This window comes from Triticum dicoccoides, chromosome 2A (genome assembly GCF_002162155.2).
Source record: "Triticum dicoccoides isolate Atlit2015 ecotype Zavitan chromosome 2A, WEW_v2.0, whole genome shotgun sequence".
NCBI lineage: Eukaryota > Viridiplantae > Streptophyta > Magnoliopsida > Poales > Poaceae > Triticum > Triticum dicoccoides.
In genome coordinates this window covers 459,929,327-459,951,591 of record NC_041382.1, presented here as the reverse complement: position 1 = coordinate 459,951,591, position 22,265 = coordinate 459,929,327, and positions in this window count along the sequence as shown.

Below are 22,265 nucleotides of genomic sequence, written 5' to 3'. Positions count from 1 at the left end.
GTCCGCCGCCCTTCTGGATTAAACTCCCACATACGGAGAGGCCGCCGCTAACATGGCAAGGTCCGGCGGACTAGCATAACTTGAATGATGTTCACAAGATCGATGCCCTTTTTGGTAAGGCTCCGGATGCGACTTTGCAGAGTGCGCACTTCATTGGCGGGTCCCCAGTCTAATCCCTTATTGATCCATGAAGCAAGCTGAATTGGAGGGCCGGGACGGAACGCAGGCATAGCTTCCCACTTGGAGCCCCGTGGCTCGTTGACATAAAACCACCCCTGCTGCCATAGGTCGGAAGACTTGGCGAAAGATCCTTTGAACCAAACCGCACTGGCAAGCTTGCTTATTAAAGCGCTGCCGCACTCTGCCTGCTCCTCCTCTATCACCCGTGGCCTCACGTCAAAAGTCTTGAACCACAAACCAAAGTGCGGAGGAGTCCGAAGGAAGGCCTCACACATGACGATGAAGGTCGAGATGAGAAGAATAGAGTCCGAGGCTTGATCGTGGAAATCTAGCCCGTAGTAGAACATGAGCCCCCGGACGAAGGGGTTAAGCGCGAACCCTAACCCATGGAGGAAGTGGGACACAAATACTACCCTCTCACCAGATTTGGGGGTGGGAATAACCTGCACCTCGGCGGGGAGCCGATGAAGGATTTCTGGGGTCAGATACCTCACCACGCGGAGCTTCGCAATATCCTCCTCCGCGACAGAAGAGGCCACCCACCGGCCTGAACGGCTGGACCCAGACATGGTCGGGGCTGGTGGTGATTGGAACCCGAGGGCGAGAACTCGAGGTGGCTGGGGTTGAGGAAGAAGCGAGCACACAAGAGAAAGACAAGCCTGGGTCCCTATATAAGGGTCCAGAATATTGAGCGTCCCATCCTGGGTCTCGAAACTTACCTCTCCTCAAAGAGTTGTACCCAGGGGGCAGTTGGGTTACCCGTGCCTACATTATTAAAAATCCCGTGAATAAGGGACACGATCCCTGCTTTGACAAGACGTGCCGATAAAACGGCGTCCTAAGACGTGGGGTGAGGGGCTAGCCGACAATTGGAAATAATAGCCGGGCAGGCGTAATACAATGTCATAAACAGTTGTCAGCAGGTCGGACTTGTGAAATATTGTGTTCTCTGCAATTACATACATGGGTCCGGACATACTTACTACATCCGAAGACTATTCCAGAGTTCAGAAGGAGGGAACCCGCCTTGCAATGCCAAAGACAAATCGGCATGCTGGACTCCTCGTCATTGAAGCCAGGTTCAGGGGCTACTAAGGGAGTCCTGGACTAAGGGGTCCCCGGGCGTCCGGCCTGTTATTCGTTGGGCTGGACTGATGGGCTGTGGAGACATGAAGATCGAAGATTGCACCCATATCCAGATTGGACTCTACTTGGCGTGGAAGGCAAGATTGGCGACCGACTATGAAGATTCCCTCTCATGTAACCGACCCCATGTAACCCTAGATCTCTCCGATGTCTATATAAACTGGAGAGCATAGTCCAGATAGGGCGAGACTCATTACCATATTCACATAGGCTAGACTTCTAGGGTTTAGCCATTAAGATCTTGTGGTAGATCAATTCTTGTAACACTCATATTCATCAAGATCAATCAAGCAGGAAGTAGGGTATTACCTCCATGGAGAGGGCCTGAACCTGGGTAAACATCGTGTCGCCCAACTCCTGTTACCAACGCTCCTTGACGCATAGTTCGGGACCCCATACCCGATATCCGCCGGTTTTGACACCGACACCGAGCCAAACTCAATTTTTTTCAGCACGGTGTGGCCATAGTTTGGCACACCCCACTCCACATTTGCAAATAAGGCCTTCCCTCGTTCATCCTTCTCTCTCACAAGATAAACTACTAATACAAATGCATTGATACGTCCATTTTGCATCATGCTTTTATATCGATATTTATTGCATTATGGGTTGTTATTACACATTATGTCACAATACTTATGCATATTCTCTCTTATTTTACAAGGTTTACATGAAGAGGGACAATGCCGGCAGCTGTAATTCTCGGTTGGAAAAGGAGCAAATATTAGAGACCTATTCTACACAACTCCAAAAGTCCTGGAACTCCACAGAAGTCTTTTTTGGAATTAATACAAAATACTGAGCGAAGAAACTACCAGAGAGGGGCCAGCCACCATCCATGAGGGTGGGGGCGCGCCCTACCCCCCTGGGCGCGCCCCCTGTCTCATGGGCCCCCTGGCAGGCCTCTGGTGTCCATCTTCTGCTATATGAAGTCTTTTACCCTAGAAAAAATCATAAGCAAGCTCTCGAGATGAAACACCGCCACCACGAGGAGGAACCTTGGCGGAACCAATCTAGGGCTCCGACCGAGCTATTCTGCCGGGGAAACTTCCCTCCGGGAGGGGGAAATCATCACCATCGTCATCACCAACGATCCTCTCATCGGGAGGGGGTCAATCTTCATCAACATCTTCACCAGCACCATCTCCTCTCAAACCCTAGTTCATCTCTTGTATCCAATATTTGTATCCAAACCTCAGATTGGTACCCGTAGGTTGCTAGTAGTGTTGATTACTCCTTGTAGTTGATGCTAGTTGGTTTATTTGGTGGAAGATTATATGTTCAGATCCATTATGCATATTAATACCCCTCTGATTATGAACATGAATATGATTTGTGAGTAGTTACGTTTGTTCCCGAGCACATGAGAGAAGTCTTGCTATAAGTAGTCATGTGAATTTGGTATTCGTTCGATATTTTGATGAGATGTATGTTGTCTCTCCTCTAGTGGTGTCATGTGAACATCGACTACATGACACTTCACCATTGTTTGGGCCTAGAGGAAGGCATTGGGAATTAATAATTAGATGATGGGTTGCTAGAGTGACAGGAGCTTAAGCCCTAGTTTATGCGTTGCTTCGTAAGGGGCTGATTTGGATCCATATGTTTCATGCTATGGTTAGGTTTACTTTAATACTTCTTTTGTAGTTGCGGATGCTTGCAATAGGGGTTAATCATAAGTGGTATGCTTGTCCAAGGAAGGACAGTACCCAAGCACCAGTCCACCTACATATCAAATTATCAAAGTATCGAACGCGAATCATATGAGCATGATGAAAACTAGCTTGACGATAATTCCCATGTGTCCTCGGGAGCATTTTCCTTCATATAAGAAGTTGTCCAGGCTTGACTTTTGCTACAAAAAGGATTGGTCCATCTTGCTGCACTTTATTTACACTTGTTACTTGTTACCCTTTACAAATTACCTTATCACAAAACTATTTGTTACCGATAATTTCAGTGCTTGCAGAGAATACCTTACAGAAAACCAGTTGTCATTTCCTTCTGCTCCTCGTTGGGTTCGACACTCTTACTTACTGAAAGGACTACGATAGATCCCCTACACTTGTGGGTCATCAAGACTCTTTTCTGGCGCCATTATCGGGGAGTGAACCGCCTTTGGTAAGGAAAATTTTATATTGTGTGCTGAAATTTACTGTCACTTGTTACTATGGAAAGTAATCCTTTGAGGGGCTTGTTCGGGGTATCTTCACCCCGACCAGTAGAGCCGAGAGTTGCTCCTCAACCTGCTGAACCTACTGAAAATGTTTACTTTGAAATTCCTTCGGGTATGATAGAGAAACTGCTAGCTAATCCATTTATAGGAGATGGAACATTGCATCCCGATTTACACCTAATCTATGTGGATGGAGTTTGTCGATTATTTAATCTTGCAGGTATGCCCGATGATGTTATCAAGAAGAAGGTCTTCCCTTTATCTTTGAAGGGAGAGGCATTGGCATGGTATAGGCAATGTGATGATATGGGATCATGGAACTACAACCGATTGAAATTGGAATTTCATCACAAGTTTTATCCTATGCATCTTGTTCATCGTGATCGTAATTATATATATAATTTTTGGCCTCGCGACGGATAAAGCATCGCTCAAGCTTGAGGGAGGCTTAAGTCTATGTTATATTCATGCCCCAATCATGAGTTCTCATGAGAAATGATTATTCAAAATTTTTATGCTCGGCTTTCTCTCAATAATCTCTCCATGGTCGATACTTCTTGTACTGGCTCGTTTATGATGAAGACTATTGAATTCAAATGGGATTTATTGGAAAGAATTAAACTCAACTCTGAAGATTGGGACCTCGACGAAGGTAAAGAGTCAGGTATAACACATAAGTTTGATTGTGTTAAATCTTTTATGGATACCGATGCTTTCCGTGAATTTAGCACTAAATATGGACTTGACTCTGAGATAGTAGCTTCTTTCTGTGAATCATTTGCTACTCATGTTGATCTCCCTAAGGAGAAGTGGTTTAAATATAATCCTCCCATTGAAGTAAAAGTAGTTGCACCTATTAAAGTTGAATAAAAGACTATTACTTATAATGATCCTGTTGTTCCTACTGATTATGTTGAGAAACCACCTTTCCCTGTTAGAATAAAGGATCATGCTAAAGCTTCAACTATGGTCAACAAAAGTAATATTAATACACCCAAACCCCCTGAGCAAATTAAAGTTGAACCTAATATTGCTATGGTTAAAGATCTCTTAGCTGATAATATCGTTGGGCATGTTATTTACTTCTGTGATGAAACTGCTAGAATTGCTAGACCCGATACTAAAAATAAAAATAGACTTGTTGTAGGCATGCCTGTTATTTCTGTTAAAGTAGGAGACCATTGTTATCATGGCTTGTGTGATATGGGTGCTAGTGCAAGTGCAATACCTCATTCTTTATACCAAGAAATTATGCATGATATTGCACCCGCTAAGTTAGAAGATATTGATGTTACAATTAAGCTTGCCAATAGAGATACTATTTCACCAGTTGGGATTGTTAGAGATGTTGAAGTCTTGTGTGGGAAAGTTAAATATCCTACTGATTTTCTTGTTCTTGCTTCCCCACAAGATATGTTTTTTCCTATTATATTTGGTAGAACCTTCTTGAATACTATTAATGCTAGGATAGACTGTGAAAAGGATGGTGTCACTATTGGTCTGCGAGATATGACTCATGACTTTAACATTGCTAAATTTCGTAGACAACTCCATGATGAGGAATTGCCTAGTAAATATGAAATTATTGGTCTTGCTTCTATTCCCATGCCTCCTAGTGATCCTTTAGAACAATATTTGCTTAACCATGAAAATGATATGTTTATGAATGAAAGAAGGGAAATAGATGAAGTATTGTTTAAACAGGGACCTATTCTGAAACACAACTTGCCTATTGAAATCCAAGGGGATCCCCCTCCACCCAAGGGTGATCCCGTGTTTGAGCTTAAACCATTACCTGATACTCTTAAATATGCTTATCTTGATGAAAAGAAGATATATCTTGTTATTATTAGTGCTAACCTTTCAGAGAAGGAAGAAGAGAAATTATTGAAAACTCTGAAGAAGCACCATGCTGCTATTGGATATACTCTTGATGATCTTAAGGGCATTAGTCCCACTTTATGCCAGCACAAAATTAAATTGGAGAACGACACTAAATCGGTTGTTGATCACCAATGATGGTTGAATCCTAAGATGAAAGAAGTGGTAAGAAAAGAAATACTAAAGCTTCTAGAGGTAGGTATAATTTATCCCGTTACTGATAGTCAGTGGGTAAGTCCTGTCCATTGTGTCCCGAAGAAGGGAGGTATTACCGTTGTTCCTAATGATAAAGATGAATTGATCCCACAAAGAATTGTTACATGTTATAGGATGGTAATTGATTTCCACAAATTAAATAAAGCCACTAAAAAGGATCATTACCCCTTACCTTTTATTGATCAAATGCTAGAAAAATTATCCAAACATACACACTTTTGCTTTCTAGATGGTTATTCTGGTTTCTCTCAAATACCTGTATCAAAAGAGGATCAAGAAAAGACCACTTTTACTTGTCCTTTCAGTACCTTTGCTTATAGACGTATGCCTTTTGGTTTATGAAATGCACCTGCTACCTTTCAAAGATGCATGATGGCTATATTCTCTGATTTTTGTGAAAAGATTGTTGATGTTTTCATGGATGATTTTTCCATATACGGAATTTCTTTTGATTATTGCTTGAGCAACCTTGATTGTGTTTTGTAGAGATGTGAAGAAACTAATTTTGTCTTGAATTGGGAGAAGTGCCACTTTATGGTTAATGAAGGTATTGTCTTGGGGCATAAAATTTCTGAAAGAGGTATTGAAGTTGATAAATCTAAAGTTGATGCTATTGAAAAGATGCCGTGCCCCAAGGATATCAAAGGTATAAGAAGTTTCCTTGGACATGCCGGTTTTTATAGGAGGTTCATTAAGGACTTCTCAAAAATTTCTAGGCCTCTGACTAATCTCTTACAAAAAGATATCCCTTTTGTCTTTGATGATGATTGTGTAGAAGCATTTGAAATACTTAAGAAAGCTTTGACTTCTGCACCTATTGTTCAGCTACCTGATTAGAATTTACCCTTTGAAATTATGTGTGATGCTAGTGATTATGCTGTAGGTGTTGTTCTAGGGCAAAGAGTTGATAAGAAATTAAATGTTATTCGGTATGCTAGTAAAACTCTAGACAGTGCCCAGAGAAATTATGCTACTACCGAAAAAGGATTTTTAGCAGTTGTTTTTGCTTCTGATAAGTTCAGACATTATATTGTTGATTCTAAAGTAACTGTTCACACCAATTGTGCTGCTATTAAATATCTTATGGAAAATAAAGATGCTAAACCTAGACTTATTAGATGGGTTCTCTTGCTACAAGAATTCGATTTGCATATTATTGATAGAAAGGTAGCTGAGAACCCCGTTGCAAACAACTTGTCTAGGTTAGAGAATGTTCTTAATGACCCACTACCTATTGATGATAGCTTTCTTGATGAACAATTAGTTGTCATAAATGCTTCTCGTACTGCTCCATGGTATGATGATTATGCTAATTACATTGTTGCTAAATTTATACCACCTAGTTTCACATACTAGCAAAAGAAAAAGTTTTTCTATGATTTAAGACATTACTTCTGGGATGACCCACATCTTTATAAAGAAGGAATAGATGGTGTTATTAGACGTTGTATTCATGAGCATGAACAGGAACAGATCTTACGCAAGTGTCACTCTGAGGGTTATGGAGGACACCACGTTGGAGATAGAACTGCACATAAGGTATTGCAATCCGGTTTTTATTGGCCTACTCTCTTCAAGTTTGACCGTAAGTTTGTCTTATCTTGTGATGAATGTCAAAGAATTGGTATTATTAGTAGACATCAGGAAATGCCCATGAATTACACACCTGTTATTGAACCATTTGATGTTTGGGCTTTGCTTATATGGGACTGTTTCCTTCCTCTAATGGGTATACACATATTTTAGTTGTTGTTGGTTATGTTACTAAGTGGGTGGAAGCTATTCCAACTAGTAGTGCTGATCATAACACCTCTATTAAGATGCTTAAAGAAGTTATTTTCCAAGGTTTGGAGTCCCTAGATACCTAATGACTGATGGTGGTTCACATTTTATTCATGGTGATTTTCATAAAATTCTTGCTAAGTATGATGTTAATCATAGAATTGCATCTCCATACCACCCACAGTCTAGTGGCCAAGTAGAATTGAGCAATAGAGAGCTTAAATTAATTTTGCAAAAGACTGTTAATAGATCTAGAAAGAATTGGTCCAAGAAACTTGATGATGCATTATGGGCCTATAGAACTGCATATAAAAATCCTATGGGTATGTCTCTGTATAAAATGGTGTATGAAAAAGCATGTCACTTACCTCTCGAACTAGAACATAACGCATATTGGGCCATTAAAGAGCTCAACTATGATTTCAAACTTGCCGGTGAGAAGTGGCTATTTGACATTAGCTCACTTGACGAATGGAGAACCCAAGCCTATGAGAATGCCAAATTGTTTAAAGAAAAAGTTAAAAGATGGCATGACAAAAGGATACAAAAGTGTGAGTTTAATGTGGGTGATCATGCGTTGCTATTCAACTCTCGTTTAAGATTTTTTGCAGGAAAACTTCTCTCTAAATGGGAAGGTCCTTACGTTATCGAGGAGGTCTATCGTTCCGGTGCCATAAAAATCAACAACTACGAAGGCACAAATCTGAAAGTGGTGAATGGTCAAAGAATCGAACATTATATATCAGGTAATCCCATAAATGTTGAAACTAATGTTATCGAAACCGTAACCCTGGAGGAATACATAAGGGACACTTTCCAAAACGTTTCACACTCCGAAAAGGAATAGGTACGTGGTACGGTAAGTAAACCGACTCCAAATCAGTTCTAATGGCAATTTTTCTCCATTTTGGAATATTTAAGAAAATAGGAAAATAAGAAGCAGTCCGGGAAGGACACGAGGCTTCCACGAGGGTGGAAGGCGCGCCCTACCCCCTAGGCGCGCCCCCTGCCTCGTGGGCACCTCGTGTGCTCTCCGGACTCCGTTTTCTTGCACAATACTTCTTTTGGATGGTAAAACTTCAATATATAATATCCCGAAGGTTTTGACTCTCGTATCACGCAAATTTCCTCTGTTTTTGTTTCGAGCTGTTTCTGTAGCAGATTTGGAGCAAGATGTCATCTCAAGATTCCGACGAAGAGAGCTATGTCTCACACCTCATTGCTAACCCAAAGACTTATGGGGATCTATCTACTTGTGGTCGAACTACGTATGAGGAGGAGGATGCTCATTTGATGAGGATCAATGATTCAAGTTCGGAGGAGGAGGATGTCCCTCTACCTCAATCTGGGGATATGCACGTGAAGTTTAAGAAGTCTAGTCTCCCTAAGAGGGCTAAACTGCCTAACAACTGATCTATTCCTCCTCATTTTTGGCAAAAAAGCAAAGGAGATTTATGTGACAAGATCTTGAAGTTGCAGTCGGAGGTCGATGATTTAAAGGAGGAAATTGCTCTTCTCAATTACAACATGAAGAAGCTTAAAGCACAATTTACATCATGAGCAACTCCATCATCACCACCTCCGAGGAAAGAGATATTATCACATGGGTATGGGCACTCCCCTTGGCCACTGCCAAGCTTGGAAGAGGTGCCCTGGTATCGTATCACCATCACACTCTTATCTTTACCATTTTCTTAGTTCGATTCTTTTGGTAATATCTTGATCTAGTACAATAAAGTTTTAGTATGATCTAGTTGTGAGTTTTGCTTTATGATCCCTCTATGTAATCGAGTCCGTGAGCTATATAATAAAGACTAGTGTTGAGTCAAGGGCTTGATCATCTTACTATGATCTTGAGGGAATTAAAGAAATAGAAAAAATAAAAATAAATAAAGAGATCATATTGGTCTTATGGAGAGTAATGACTTCACATATAAAGAGTATGGTGATTCAAGTTGTTGAGAGTTGACAAACATAGTTTTGGTCATCATTGCAATTAATAGGAAGTAATAAAGAAAGAGAGGTTTTCACATATAAATATACTATCTTGGACATCTTTTATGATTGTGAGCACTTATTAAAATATGACATGCTAAAGAGTTGATGTTGGAAAAGGAAGACAACGTAATGAGTTATGTTTTCTTATATCTAAAATAAAGTATATTGTCATGGATCATCCAACATGTTGAGCTTGCCTTTCTCCCCCATGCTGGCCAATTCTTTGCACCAAGTAGAGATACTACTTGTGCTTCCAAATACCCTTAAACCCAGTTTTGCCATGAGAGTCCACCATACCTACCTATGGATTGAGTAAGATCCTTCAAGTAAGTTGTCATCGTTGCATGCAATAAAAATTGCTTTCTAAATATGTATGACTTATTAGTGTCGAGAAAATAAGCTTTATACGATCTTGTGATGTGGAAGAAATAAAAGGGATGGACTACATAATAAAGGTCCATATCACAAGTGGCAATATAAAGTGACGTTCTTTCGCATTAAGATTTTGTGCATCCAATCATAAAAGCACATGACAACCTCTGCTTCCCTCTGAGAAGGGCTATCTTTTATTTTTATCTTCTACCCTTATGCAAGAGTCATGGTGATCTTCACCTTTCCTTTTTACATTTTATCCTTTGGCAAGCACACTGATATATAAGTTAGCATGAACTATTATTGTTGACATTACCCTTGAGGTAAAAGGTTGGGAGGCAACATTATAAGCCCCTATCCTTCTCTACGTCCAATTAAAACTCCATACCCATAAGTATTGCATGAGTGTTAGCAATTGTGAAAGACTAAACGATAGTTGAGTATGTGGACTTGCTAAAAGGCTCTTACATAGACTCTTTCCGATGTTATGATAAATTGCAATTGCTTCAATGACTGAGATTGTATTTGCTGGTTTTCAATGAACTTTCTGATTCATACTTGACATTGTGAATAGATTGTTACTTTATCATAAGAAATCATATGACAATATTCATATATGTTGCTGTTATAAAATAGATCATGATGCCCTCATGTTCGTATTTTATTTTATCGACACCTCTATCTCTAAAAATGTGGACATATTTATCGTGATCGGCTTCCGCTTGAGGACAAGTGAGGTCTAAGCTTGGGGGAGTTGATACGTCCATTTTGCATCATGCTTTGATATCGATATTTATTGCATTATGGGCTATTATTACACATTTTGTCACAATACTTATGCCTATTCTCTCTTATTTTACAAGGTCTACATGAAGAGGGAGAATGCCGGCAGCTGGAATTCTGGGCTGGAAAAGGAGCAAATATTAGAGACCTATTCTGCACAACTCCAAAAGTCCTGAAACTCCACGGAAGTCAGTTTTGGAATTAATAAAAAATACTGAGCGAAGAAACTACCGAAGGGGGCCACCCACCATCCACGAGGGTGGGGGCGCGCCCCCTGTCTCATGGGCCCCTTGGCAGGCCTCTGGTGTCCATCTTCTGCTGTATGAAGTCTTTTACCCTGGAAAAAATAATAAGCAAGCCTCGGGATGAAACACCGCCGCCACGAGGCGGAACCTTGGCGGATCCAATCTAGGGCTCCGTCTGAGCTGTTCTGCTGGGGAAACTTCCCTCCGGGAGGGGGAAATCATCACCATCATCATCACCAACGATCTTCTCATCAGGAGGGGGTCAATCTTCATCAACATCTTCACCAGCACCATCTCCTCTCAAACCCTAGTTCATCTCTTGTATCCAATCTTTGTATCCAAACCTCATATTGGTACTTGTAGGTTGCTAGTAGTGTTGATTACTCCTTGTAGTTGATGCTGGTTGGTTTATTTGGTGGAAGATTATATGTTCAGATCCATTATGCATATTAATACCCCTCTGGTTATGAACTTGAATATGATTTGTGAATAGTTACGTTTGTTCCTGGGGACATGGGAGAAGTCTTGCTATAAGTAGTCATGTGAATTTGGTATTCGTTCGATATTTTGATGAGATGTATGTTGTCTCTCCTCTAGTGGTGTCATGTGAACGTCGACTACATGACACTTCACCATTGTTTGGGCCTAGAGGAAGGAATTGGGAAGTAATAAGTAGATAATGGGTTGCTAGAGTGACATAAGCTTAAACCCTAGGTTATGCGTTGATTCGTAAGGGGCCGATTTGGATCCATATGTTTCACGCTATCGTTCGGTTTACCTTAATACTTCTTCTGTACTTGCGGATGCTTGCAATAGGGGTTGATCATAAGTGGAATGCTTGTCCAAGGAAGGACAATACCCAAGCACCGGTCCACCCACATATCAAATTGTCAAAGTACCGAACGCGAATCATATGAGCGTGATGAAAACTAGCTTAACGATAATTCCCATGTATCCTCGGGAGCATTTTCCTTCATATAAGAAATTGTCTAGGCTTGTCCTTTGCTACAAAAAGTATTGGGCCATCTTGCTGCACTTTATTTACATTTGTTACTTGTTACCCTTTTCAAATTACCTTACCACAAAACTATATGTTGCCGATAATTTCAGTGCTTGCAGAGAATACCTTACAGAAAACCGCTTGTCATTTCCTTCTGCTCATGGGTTCGACACTCTTACTTATCGAAAGGACTACGATAGATCCCCTATACTTGTGGGTCATCATGTATCTTGATGTTCCGTGCAACGCACAAGGATGTTTCCTTGGGGGTCTCTCTAGCGCAGCGTGGACGTAGTTGCAAGTTGACGCCCCTTGAGACGCCGACGTTGAGGGGCACCCGGATTTTGTCTGATGATCAGGTAAGATGAGTTTGATCATGTAGTAAATGCACTCTAAAGACTACTTCCATGTCCATTTCCTAATTCTCCCCCTGCCCACTGTTTCACAGGTTAGGCTCGGTGCGAGTGGAGATTGGCTTGCATATGTACAGGAGGTTTCCAACATCAATTTGCACAACATTTACAATGGTGACACCGTTCCCGTAGAACCTTTGTCAAACATTATGACCAACCATGAAACGGGCCACCGCCTGAATTGGTACGATGGGACCACGGTGAGATTAGAAGCAAGCACGAACCTTGCACATGGCGGCCAAAGGTGGACCATGCTGTCTGTGGCCGTTTTGTTGCCGTACGAGTACGAAGATGTTGTGCTCCTTTCTAACTACATCTTCGCGGTGAAAAACCAGGGGACTTGTTTCGTATGGGACACATCCTACGGTATACTCCCTCTCTCCCAGTTTATTTGTTTCGAATTTTTTTGTTTTATAAGTTTCAAATTCAAATTTAGAGCTCCCCATCACATGTTGAGATTACAATGTCCATTAAATCGTTGCGTGCATGTATAGTAAAGAAACAAATCTCGAGTTTGGCACGAGTTCGTGCAGCGGTAGCACCACAAGGCCTGGCACAGGAGTTACATTTCCCTCTCGAGACCCTCGGGACTGAGCTTCAGCGCCTTACTACACCTGCCTTTGAGTCAATAACATGTGGACCCGATAGGTGGCTGGTCCACATGTAATGCTCCCGAAGGCAGAGGGGCAGTGGGGCCGAGACGGATGAGCCGCAGGTCGCGGGACGTGTGGTGTCATGGGTTTGAGCGGCTTCATCGGAATCACATGTGGCTGTGGTAGAAACTTGATGCTCGCCGCATTTTGGGTGGCCCACATGTCAAGCACACAAAGGCAGGGGGCGGGCAGTGCGGTCGAGAGGGGTGAGTAATGACCCACAAGTATAGGGGATCTATCGTAGTCCTTCTGATAAGTAAGAGTGTCGAACCCAATGAGGACCAGAAGGAAATGATAAGCGGTTTCCAGCAAGGTATTCTCTGCAAGTACTGAAATAAATGGTAACAGATAGTTTTGTGATAGGATAATTTGTAACGAGCAACAAGTAACAAAAGTAAATAAAGTGTAGCAAGGTGGCCCAATACTTTTGTAGCAAAGGACAATCCTGGACAAAATCGTATATGATGTAAAGCTCTCCCGAGGACACATGGGAATATCGTCAAGCTAGTTTTCATCACGTTCATATGATTCGCGTTCGGTACTTTGATAATTTGGTATGTGGGTGGACCAGTACTTGGGTATTGTCCTTACTTGGACAAGCATCCCACTTATGATTAACCTCTATTGCAAGCATCTGCAACTACAACAAAAGTATTAAGGTAAACCTAGCCATAGCATGAAACATATGGATTCAAATCAGCCCCTTACGAAGCAACGCATAAACTAGGGTTTAAGCTTCTGTCACTCTAGCAACCCATAATCTACTTATTACTTCCCAATGCCTTCCTCTAGGCCCAAATAATGGTGAAGTGTCATGTAGTCGATGTTCACATAACACCACTAGAGGAGAGACAACATACATCTCATCAAAATATCGAACGAATACCAAATTCACATGACTACTTATAGCAAGACTTCTCCCATGTCCTCATGAACAAAAGTAACTATTCACAAAGCATAAACATGTTCATAATCAGAGGGGTATTAATATGCATATAAGATATGAACATATGATCTTCCACCAATTAAACCAACTAGCATCAACTACAAGGAGTAATTAACACTACTAGCAACCTACTAGCACCAATCCCGGACATGGAGACAAGAATTGGAAACAAGAGATGAACTAGGGTTTTGAGAGGAGATGTTGCTGATGAAGATGTTGATGGAGATTGCCCTCTCCCGATGAGAGGAGCGTTGGTGATGACGATGGCGATGATTTCCCCCTCCGGGAGGGAAGTTTCCCCGGCAGAACAGCTCCGCCAGAGTCCTAGATTGGTTCCGCCAAGGTTCCGCCTCGTGGCGGCGGAGTTTCATCCGAGAAGATGGCTTATGATTTTTTTCCATCGAGAGACTCCATATAGCAGAAGATGGCCACCGGAGGGCCACCAAGGAGCCCATGAGGTAGGGGGCGCGCCCCCACCCTTGTGGGCAGGGTGTGGCCCCCTAGTGAAGTTCTTGCTCTCAGTATTTTATATATATTTGGAAAACATCTTCCGTGAAGTTTCGGGACTTTTGGAGTTGTGCAGAATAGGTCTCTAATATTTGCTCCTTCTCCAGCCCAGAATCCCAGCTACCGGCATTCTCCCTCTTTATGTAAACCTTGTAAAATAAGAGAGAATAGGCATAAGTATTGTGACATAATGTGTAATAACAAGCCATAATGCAATAAATATTGATATAAAAGCATGATGCAAAATGTACGTATCAACTCCCCCAAGCTTAGACCTCGCTTGTTCTCAAGCGAAAAGCCGAAATCGAAAAATATGTCCACATGTTTAGAGGTAGAGCTGTCGATAAAAATAAAATACGAACATGAGGGCGTCATGATTATTCTTAGAACAACAACTCATATAATCTCCAATGCTAGAGTAATAATTCAATCACAATATCAAGTATGAATAGTAAACTTCATTGAAAACTAACAAACTACAATCTCAGTCTTTGAAGCAATTGCAATTTATCATAACATAGGAAAGATTCAATGTATAAGAGCTTTTCAGCAAGTCCACGTACTCAACTATCATATAATCTTTCACAATTGCTGACACTCACGCAATACTTATGGGTATGGAGTTGTAATCGGATACAGAGAAAGATAGGGGCTTATAGTTTTGCCTCCCAACGTTTTACCTCAAGGGTAATGTCAACAATAATAGTTCATGAAAACTCACATCCAATTAGCCATATATACCTGGATCTTTCCAACATATCGTGCTTGCCAAAGGATAAAATGTAAAAAGGAAGGGTGAAGATCACCACGACTCTTATGCAATGTAGGACATAAAAGTAAAAGATAGGCCCTTCGCAAAGGGAAGCAGAGGTTGTCATGCGCTTTTATGGTTGGATGCACAAAATCTTAATGCGAAAGAACGTTACTTTATATTGCCACTTGTGATATGGACCTTTATTATGCAGTATGTCGCTTTTATTACTTCCATATCGCACGATCGTATAAAGCTTATTTCGTCCACACCAATCAATCATACATATTTAGAGAGAAATTTTTATTGCTTCACCGATGACAACTTACTTGATGGATCTCACTCAATCCATAGGTAGATATGGTGGACTCTTATGGCAAGACTAGTTTAATGGTATTTGGAAGAACAAGTTGTATCTCTACTTGGTGCCATGAATTTGGCTAGCATGAGGGGGAAAGGCAAGCTCATCATGCTGGAAGATCCAAGACAATATAATTCATCTCAGATGTAAGAAAACATAACCCATTACGTTGTCTTCCTTGTCCAATGTCAACTCTTTAACATGTCATATTTTAATGAGTGCTCACAATCATAAAAGATGTCCAAGATAGTATATTTATATGTGAAGACCCCTCTTTCTTTATTACTTCCTATTAATTGCAACGATGACCAAAACTGTGTTTGTCAACCCTCAACAACTTTTATTCATCATACTCTTTCTATGTGAGCTCATTACTCTCCATAAGATTCACGTGATCTCTTTGTTTCTTTTTATTTCTTTCTCTTTTCTTTTATTCACTTAGGATCATGGCAAAATAATCAAGCCCTTGACTCAACACTAATCTTTATTATGTAGCTCACGGACTCGATTACATCGAAGGATAGTAAAGCGAACTCACAAGTAGATCATACTAAGAACTTTTATTCTACTAGATCAAGATATTACCAAAAGGATCGAATTAAGAAAAACGGTAAAGATAAAAGTGATGGTGATACGATACCGGGGCACTCCCCCAAGCTTGGCAGTTGCCAAGTGGAGTGCCCATACCCATTTTATTATGTCTCCTTTGTTGGTGAAGAAGGTGGGGATGTTGATGATGGATAGTCGCACATTGAGCGTAGGAGGTCTTCTAACTTGCGGATAATGCCCTTGAGTGTGATAATGTGCTCCTTCAACAAAATATTTTCACGTGTGAGATACTTATTTTGTATACGAGCTAACTCAATCATCTTGGAAGCTTCAATTTCTGTTGGGGTAAGAAGGTTGTGATCCAGTTGAAGGGTGTCTTCTGTTGCCGGAACTTGGTCCTCCATGGCCTTCTTGATCCCTTCATCCTTGTTGATCTCCATGGGTTCTTCTCTCTTTAGCTCTATCTTCATTAGCCAAGCATCGTTACCCTCATGGTTGGAGGAGGAGGGAGATGACATAGTGCCTGGCCTTGACAACCCTGACAGAAAATAGCTCGAAACAAAGACGGGAGATTTTTGCATGATACGGGAGTCAAAACCGCCGAGAGATTATATAATGAATTTTTACCGACCAAAATACGTGTCGTGTACGAAAACGGACTCCGAAGAGCACATGAGGTGCCCACGAGGTAGGGGGCGCGCCCAGGGGGGTAGGGCGCGCCCTCCACCCGCGTGGAGCCCTCGTGTCCTTCCCGGACTGCTGCTTATTTTTTTATTTTCTAAATATTCCAAAACGGAGAAATATTGCCTTAAAAACTGTTTTGGAGCCAATTTACTTACCGTACCACATACCTATTCCTTTTCGGAGTCTGAAACGTTCCGGAAAGTGTCCCTTATGTATTCCTCCGGGGTTACGGTTTCAATAACATTGGTTTCAACATTTATGGGATTACCTGAGATATAATGTTTGATTCTTTGACCGTTCACCACCTTCGGATTTGTGCCTTCGAAGTTGTCGACTTTTATGGCATCGGAACGGTAGACCTCATCGATAACGTAAGGACCTTCCCATTTAGAGAGAAGTTTTCCTGCAAAAAATCTTAAACGAGAGTTGTATAGCAATACATAATCACCTACATTAAACTCACGCTTTTGTATCCTTTTGTCATGCCATCTTTTAACTTTTTCTTTAAACAACTTGGCATTTTCGTAGGCTTGGGTTCTCCATTCATCAAGTGAGCTAATATCAAATAACCTCTTCTCACCGGCAAGTTTAAAATCATAATTAAGTTATTTAATAGCCCAATAAGCCATGTGTTCTAGTTCGAGAGGTAAGTGACATGCTTTTCCATAGACCATTTTATATGGAGACATACCCATAGGATTTTTATATGCAGTTCTATACCATAATGCATCCTCTAGTTTCTTGGACCAATTCTTTCTAGACCTATTAATAGTCTTTTGCAAAATTAATTTGAGTTCTCTATTACTCAATTCTACTTGACCACTAGACTGAGGGTTATAAGGAGATGCAATTATATGATTAACATCATATTTAGCAAGAATTTTACAGAAAGCACCATGAATAAAATGTGAACCACCATCAGTCATTAAATATCCAGGGACTCCAAATCTTGGAAAAATAACTTCTTTAAGCATTTTAATAGAAGTGTTATGATCAGAACTACTAGTTGTAATAGCTTCTACCCTCTTAGTAACGTAATCAACAGCAACTAAAATATGTGTAACCATTAGAGGAAGGAAAAGGTCCCATATAGTCAAAGCCCCAAACATCAAATGGTTCAATAACAAGTGAATAATTCATAGGCATTTCTTGACGTCTACTAATATTACCAATTCTTTGACATTCATCATAAGGTAAGACAAACTTACGGGCATCCTTGAAGAGAGTAGGCCAATAAAAACCAGATTGCAGTACCTTATGTGCAGTTCTATCTAAAGCATGGTGTCCTCCATAAGCTACGGAGTGACACTTGCGTAGGATATGTTCCTGTTCATGCTCAGGTACACAGCATCTAATAACACCATCTACTCCTTCTTTATAAAGATGTGGGTCATCCCAAAAGTAATGCCTCAAATCATAGAAGAACTTTTTCTTTTGCTGGTATGTGAAGCTAGGTGGTATAAACTTAGCAACAATGTAATTAGCATAATCAGCATACCATGGAGCAGTATGAGAAGCATTTATGACATTTAATTGCTCATCGGGAAAGCTATCATCAATAGGTAGTGGGTCATCAAGCACATTTTCTAACCTAGACAAGTTGTCTACAACAGGGTTCTTAGCTCCTTTTCTATCAACAATATGCAAATCAAATTCTTATAGCAAGAGAACCCATCTAATAAGTTTAGGTTTAGCATCTTTCTTTTCCATAAGATATTTAATAGCAGCATGATCAGTGTGAATAGTTACTTTAGAATCTACAATATAAGGTCTAAACTTATCACAAGCAAATACAACTCCTAAGAATTATTTTTTAGTACTAGCATAATTTCTTTGAGCATTGTCAAGGGTTTTACTAGCATATTTAATAACATTTAGTTTCTTATCAACTATTTCTCCTAGAACAGCACCTACAGCATAATCACTAGCATCACACATAATTTCAAAGGGTAAATTCCAATTAGGTGGTTGGACAATAGGTGGAGAGATCAATGCTTTCTTAAGTATTTCAAATGCTTCCACACAATCATCATCAAAGACAAATGGTATATCTTTTTGTAATAAATTAGTCAGAGGCCGAGAAATTTTTGTTAAGTCCTTAATGAACCTCCTATAAAAAACGGCATGACCAAGGAAACTTCTTATACCTTTGATGTCCTTGGGACATGGCATCTTTTCAATAGAATCAACCTTGGCTTTGTCAACTTCGATACCTCTTTCAGAAACTTTATGCCCCAAGACAATACCTTCATTAACCATAAAGTGGCACTTTTCCCAATTCAAGACAAGATTAGTTTCTTCACATCTCTGCAAAACTCGATCAAGGTTGCTCAAGCAATCATCAAAAGAAGATCTATAGACGGAAAAGTCGTCCATGTAAACCTCACAAATCTTTTCACAAAAGTCAAAGAATATAGCCATTATGCATCTTTGAAAGGTAGCAAGTGCATTACATAAACCAAAAGGCATACGTCTATAAGCAAAAGTACCAAAAGGGCATGTAAAAGTAGTCTTTGATTGATCTTTGGCTGACATAGGTATTCGAGAGAAACCAGAACAACCATCTAGAAAGGAAAAATGTGTATGTTTGGACAATCTTTCTAGCATTTGATCGATAAAATGTAAGGGGTAATGATCTTTTTAGTAGCCTTATTTAATTTGCGGAAATCAATTACCATCCTATAACCTGTAATAATTCTTTGAGGAATCAATTCATCTTTATCATTAGGAACAACATTAATACCTCTCTTCTTAGGGACACAATGGACAGGGCTTACCCACTGACTATCAGCAATGGGATAAATTATACCTGCCTCAAGGAGCTTCGGTATCCCCTTTCTTACCAGTTCTTTCATTTTAGGATTCAGCCGGCGTTGATGATCACGAATTGGTTTACCATCTTCTTCCAAATTAATTTTATGTTAACATAGAGTGGGACTAATGCCCTTAAGATCATCGAGAGTATACCCAATAGCAGCATGGTGCTTCTTCAGAGTTTTCAATAATCTCTCTTCTTCATCTTCTGAAAGGTTAGCACTAATAATAACAAGATATATCTTTTTCTCATCAAGATAAGCATATTTAAGAGTATCAGGTAACGGTTTAAGCTCAAATACGGGATCACCCTTGGGTGGAGGAGGATCCCCTAGGATTTCAACAGGTAAATTGTTTTTCGGAATAGGTTCCTGTTTAAAGAATACTTCATCTAATTCCCTTCTATCATTCATAACCATGTCATTTTCATGGTCTAGCAAATATTTTTCTAAAGGATCACTAGGAGGTATAGCAATAGAAGCAAGACCAATAGTTTCATCCTTACTAGGTAATTCTTCATCACGGTGTTGCCTACTAAATTTAGAAAAATTAAATTCATGAGACATATCATCTAAACCGATAGTAACAACATCTCTTTTAAAATCTATGGTAGCATTAACAGTATTTAAGAAGGGTCTACCAAATATAATGGGACAAAAGCTATGTTATGGGGAACCAAGAACAAGAAAATCAGCAGGATATTTAGTTTCCCACACAAGACTTCAACATCTCTAACAATTCCCATTGGTGAAATAGTATCTCTATTGGCAAGTTTAATTGCGACATCAATATCTTCCATCTTAGTAGGTGCAATATCATGTATAACTTCTTTGTATAAGGAATAAGGTATTGCACTAGCACTAGCACCCATATCACATAAGCCATGATAACAATGATCTCCGATTTTAACAGAAATAACAGGCATGCCTACCACAGGTCTAGGTTTATCTTTATCACGGGGTTTAGCAATTCTAGCAGATTCATCACAGAAATAAATAACATGCCCATCAATATTATCAGACAAGAGATCGTTAACAATAGCAATATTAGGTTCAACTTTAACTTGCTCAGGAGGTGTATATGTTTTAATATTGCTTTTACGAACTAGAGTTGAAGCTTTATCATGATCCTTTATCCTAACAGGGAAAGGTGATTTCTCAACATAAGAAGTAGGAACAATAGGATCATTATAAGTGATAGTCTTTTCTTCAACTTTAATAGGTGCTACTACTTTTACTTCTATGGGAGGATGATATTTAAACCACTTCTCCTTGGGGAGATCAACATAGGCAGCAAAAGATTCACACAAAGAAGCTACTATCTCAGAGTCAAGTCCATATTTAGTGCTAAATTTACAAAAAATATCGGTATCCATAAAAGATTTAACAAAATCAAAACTAGGTGTCATACCTGACTCCTTAACATTGTCGAGGTCCCAATCTTCAAAGTTGCGTTTAATTCTTTCCAATAAATCCCATTTGAATTCAATAGTCTTCATCATAAAAGGGCCAGCACAAGAAGTATCAAGCATGGTGCGATTGTTACCAGAAAGTCGAGCATAAATTTTTTGAATAATCATTTCTCTTGAGAGCTCATGATTGGGGCATGAATATAGCATTGATTTAAGCCTCCCCCAAGCTTGAGTGATGCTTTCTCCTTCGCGAGGCCAAAAATTATATATGTAATTGTGATCACGATGAACAAGGTGCATAGGATAAAACTTCTGATGAAATTCCAATTTCAATCGTTTGTAATTCCAACACCTCATATCAGCATATCGCCTATACCATGTCAATGCATCTCCCCTCAAAGGTAAAGGGAAGACCTTCTTCTTAACAACATCTCCGGGTACACCTGCAAGCTTAAATAATCCACAAACTTCATCCACATATATCAGATGTTCATCAGTATGTTTTGTTCCATCTCCTAAACAAGGATTAGCTAGCAGTTTTTCTATCATACCCGAAGGAACTTCAAAGCAAGCATATTCATTTTCATTTTCAGTAGGTTCAGTAGGTTGAGGAGCAACTCTCTGCTCTACTGGTCGGGGTGAAGATACCCCGAACAAGCCCCTCAGAGGATTACTTTCCATGGTGACAAGTGACAGTAAATTTTAGCACACTGTATAAATTTTTCATTACCAAATTCCACCTACCGAAGGTGCTTCACTCCCCAGCAACGGCGCTAGAAAAGAGTCTTGATGACCCACAAGTATAGGGGATCTATCGTAGTCCTTTCGATAAGTAAGAGTGTCGAACCCAACGAGGAGCAGAAGGAAATGATAAGCGGTTTCCAGCAAGGTATTCTCTGCAAGTACTGAAATAAGTGGTAACAGATAGTTTTGTGATAGGATAATTTGTAACGAGCAACAAGTAGCAAAAGTAAAAAAAGTGCAGCAAGGTGTCCCAATCCTTTTGTAGCAAAGGACAATCCTGGAAAAACTCTTATATGATGTAAAGCGCTCCCGAGGACACATGGGAATATCGTCAAGCTAGTTTTCATCACGTTCATATGATTCGCGTTCGGTACTTTGATAATTTGGTATGTGGGTGGACCGGTGCTTGGGTACTGTCCTTACTTGGACAAGCATCCCACTCATGATTAACCTCTATTGCAAGCATCCGCAACTACAACAAAAGTATTAAGGTAAACCTAACCATAGCATGAAACATATGGATCCAAATCAGCCCCTTACGAAGCAACGCATAAACTAGGGTTTAAGCTTCTGTCACTCTAGCAACCCATCATCTACTTATTACTTCCCAATGCCTTCCTCTAGGCCCAAATAATGCTGAAGTGTCATGTAGT